This window comes from Colobus angolensis, unplaced genomic scaffold, assembly GCF_000951035.1.
Source record: "Colobus angolensis palliatus isolate OR3802 unplaced genomic scaffold, Cang.pa_1.0 Scaffold184, whole genome shotgun sequence".
NCBI classification, from domain to species: domain Eukaryota; kingdom Metazoa; phylum Chordata; class Mammalia; order Primates; family Cercopithecidae; genus Colobus; species Colobus angolensis.
The window spans coordinates 4,579,971-4,584,008 of record NW_012114977.1 but is presented as its reverse complement, the minus strand read 5'-3'; positions in this window follow the sequence as shown (position 1 = coordinate 4,584,008).

The window sequence follows — 4,038 nt, the reverse complement described above, 5'->3', positions numbered from 1 at the left end:
AAAAATTGGGTGGCCGGCCACTGTGACTCACGCCTGTAATCCCGGCCCTTTGGGAGGCAGAGGCAGGCGGATCACGAGGTCAGGAGATCAAGGACCATCCTGGCTAACAGGGTGAAACCCCGTCTCTACTAAAAATACAAAAAAATAGCCAGGCATGGTGGCACACACCTGTAGTCCCAGCTACTCGGAAGGCTGAGACAGGAGAATCGCTTGAACCCGGGAGGTGGAGGTTGCAGTGAGCTGAGATCGTGCCAATGCGCTTCAGCCTGGGCGATAAAGTGAGACTCCATCTAAAAAAAAAAACAAAAACAAAAATAACAACAACAAAAATTCAAAATTTTATTATTATATTTCAGCTAGGACAAATTGCTGCTATTTCAGAAGTACCAAATATTAATCGGACATGGTGGCTCACACCTGTAATCTCAGCACTTTGGGAGGCCGAGGCTGGCGGATCACCTGAGGTCAGGAGTTCAAGACCAGCTTGACCAACATGGAGAAACCCCGTCTCTACTAAGAAATGCAAAATTAGCCGGGTGTGGTGGCTCATGCCTGTAATCCCAGCTACTCAGGAAGCTGAGGTAGGAGAACTGCTTGAACCCAGGAGGCGGAGGTTGTGGTGAGCCGAGATCACACCATTGCACTCCAGCCTGGACAACAAGAGCGAAACTCCATCTCAAAAAAAAGAAAGAAGTACCAAGTATCAAACCAGAAAGGACTTGATTTAGGAACAAAACCTTGGCTGTCATGAATAAGGGGGAACAAAAGGCAGAAACTTAGCTATTGAACTGCAGAGTCGGGGACAGCCATTGCTTTCAGTTTGGCCTGGCTAGCAAAAGGGTGGCCTTGTTATGTAAATAAAATCCGTTAGGTAGTCAAAATAAAAAATTTTTTTTCTTTTGCTGACCGTTTTTCTCCCCTCACTATACCTAACCTTTTTTTGTGTATGGGAATTTAGCCATTTTAGAGGCGTTGTTCCCCATAATTTGGAACTTTCCTTTGGATTTGATCGAGTTGGATAGAGTTGGTCAAACCCAATGGGAGAAAAGTATGAAACAACAAAAACAGAAACAAACAAACATCAACAACAAAAAAGTTAAGCAAAACAAACAATCTCATAACTTGTATAATTCCTGAGCGCTCTAATGGCAAGGGGAAATACAGACCAGCTGGTTGTTAATCTTAACTTTAGCCAAGATAAACCCCAATTCGCTTGCTTACCTAGGGATGGATCTCAGGCTGTAGACCACTCTCTATCATCCTTGAAGCAGAAAAACAAACAAAACAACAACAACAACAACAACAAACTCACCTTCCCTGTTGGAAGTGAGCTCAAACTCCATAACAGAGTTACCTATCTTCCATCATCATGGAAGCAAGGAAAAGGAAAACTTGCCTTTCTTGTTGGAAGCAAGTAAAACTCCAAAAAAAAAAAAAAAAAAGAGTTGTACAACAGCAAAATAAAATAAACTTTAGATTTCGACCAAATTTGGGTAATTCTCTTGGTGGGACGTGGGTGGGGGGCAGGGGAGTGGTGGTGGAGGGTGCGTTGCTCTCAGATCTCAGCAAATTGTCCCATTGATTTGAGCCATAAAGTAAGCTCATGTTGGTACCAAGCACCAATAGGAGCTTGTCAAATCTAGCTTGTCAAAGGTGAGGAGCATGTCCACTCAGAATCCCTTTATGGTTATTAAATATGGACCCAGAAAATCTGAGACAGGTCTCAGTTAATTTAGAAAGTTTATTTTGCTGGCTGGGCATGGTGGCTCACGCTTGTAATCCCAGCACTTTGAAAGGCCGAGGTGGGCGGATCAGAAGGTCAGGAGATCGAGACCATCCTGGATAACATGGTGAAACCCCGTCTCTACTAAAAATACAAAAAATTAGCTGGGCATGGTGGTGGGTGCCTGTAGTCCCAGCTACTCGGGGGACTGAGGCAGGAGAATTGCATGAATCTGAGAGGTGGAGCTTTCAGTGAGTGGAGATCACACCACTGCACTCCAGTCTGGGCAACAGAGCAAGACTCCATCTCAAAAAAAAAAAAAAAAAAGAAAGTTTATTTTGCCAAGGCTGAAGATGTGCACCCATGAAACAGACTCAGGAAGGCCTGATGACATGTGCCCAAGGTGGTCAGGGCACAGCTTGGTTTTATACATTTTAGGGAGACATGAGATATCAATCGATATATGTAAGAAGTACATTGATTTGGCCGGGCGCGGTGGCTCAAGCCTGTAATCCCAGCACTTTTGGAGGCCGAGACGGGCGGATCACGAGGTCAGGAGATCGAGACCATCCTGGCTAACACGGTGAAACCCCGTCTCTACTAAAAAAATACAAAAAAAAACTAGCCGGGCGAGGTGGCAGGCGCCTGTAGTCCCAGCTACTCGGGAGGCTGAGGCAGGAGAATGGCGTGAACCCGGGAGGCGGAGCTTGCAGTGAGCTGAGATCCGGCCACTGCACTCCAGCCTGGGCAACAGAGCGAGACTCCGTCTCAAAAAAAAAAAAAAAAAGAAGTACATTGATTTGGTCTGGAAAGGTAGGACAAGTTGAAGCAAAGGCAGGAAAACTCAAAGTGGAAAAGGAATGTATTAGGGTTCTCTTAGAGGGACAGAACTAATAGGATATATATAAAGAAGAGTTTATTAAGTATTAACTTACACGATCACAAGTCCCACAATTGGCTGTATGCAAGCTGAGGAGCAAGGAGAGTCAGTCCGAGTCCCAAAACTGAAGAACTTGGAGTCTGATGTTCATGTTCAAGGGCAGGAAGCATCCAGCACAGGAGAAAGATGTAGGCTGGGAGGCTAGGCCCATCTCTGCTGCTCATGTTTTTCCGACTGCTTTATATTGGCTGGCAGCTGATCAGATTGTGTCCACCAGATTAAGGGTGGATCTGCCTTCCCCAGCCCACTGACTCAAATGTTAATCTCTTTTGGCAACAGACACACTCAGGATGAATACTTTGTATCCTTCAATCCAATCAACTGGACACCCAGTATTAACCATCACAGGGGGCTTCCAGGTCACAGAAAGGTGGGAGACAAATGGTTGCATTATTTTGAGTTTCCAATTAGCCTTTCCAAAGGAGACAATCAGATTTGCATTTACCTCAGTGAACAGAGGGATAACTTTGAATAGAATGGGAGGCAGGTTCTGCCCTAAGCAGTTCCCAGCTTGAATTTTCACTTTAGCTTGGTGATGTTGGGGGGCCAAGATATCTTCCTTCCACAAAGGATAGCCAAAAATGTGGAAGTGACTTTGGAAGTGGGTAACAGGTATAGGCTGAAACAGTTTTGAGGGCCAGAAGAAGACAGGAAGATGTGGGAAAGTTTGTAACTTCCTAGAGACTTGTTGAATAGCTTTGACCAAAATGCTGATAGTGATATATGGACAATGAAGTCCAGGCTAAGGTGGTCTCAGATGGAGATGAGAAACTTGATGAAAACTGGAGTAAAGGTCACTCTTGCTATGCAAAGAGACTGGTGTCATTTTGCCCCTGCCCTAGAGATTTGTGGAACTTTGAACTTGAGAGTCATGATTTAGGGTATCTGGATGAAGAAATTTCCAAGTGGCAAAGCATTCAAGAGGAAGTACAGCATAGAAGTTTGGGAAAATTGCAGACTGACATTTCAATAGAAAAGAAAAACTCATTTTCTGAGAAGAAATTCAAGCTGGCTGCAGGAAGTTGCATAAGTAATGAGGAGCCAAATGTTAATCACCAAGACCACGGGGAAAATGTCTTCATGTGTGCAGGGCATATCAGAGATCTTCACGGCAGCCTCTCCCATCACAGACCTGGAGGCCTAGGAGGAAAAATTGGTTTCCTGGACCAGGCCCAGGGTCCCCCTGCTGTTTGCAGCCTTGGGACTTGGTGCCCTGCATCCCAGCCACTCCAGCCATGGCTAAAGGGGGCCAATGTACAGCATGAGTCATGGCTTCAGAGGGTGCAAGCCCCAAGCCTTGCCAGCTTCCACATGGTGTTGGTACTGCAGGTGTGCAGAAGACAAGAATTGAGGTTTGGAAACCTCTGCCTAGATT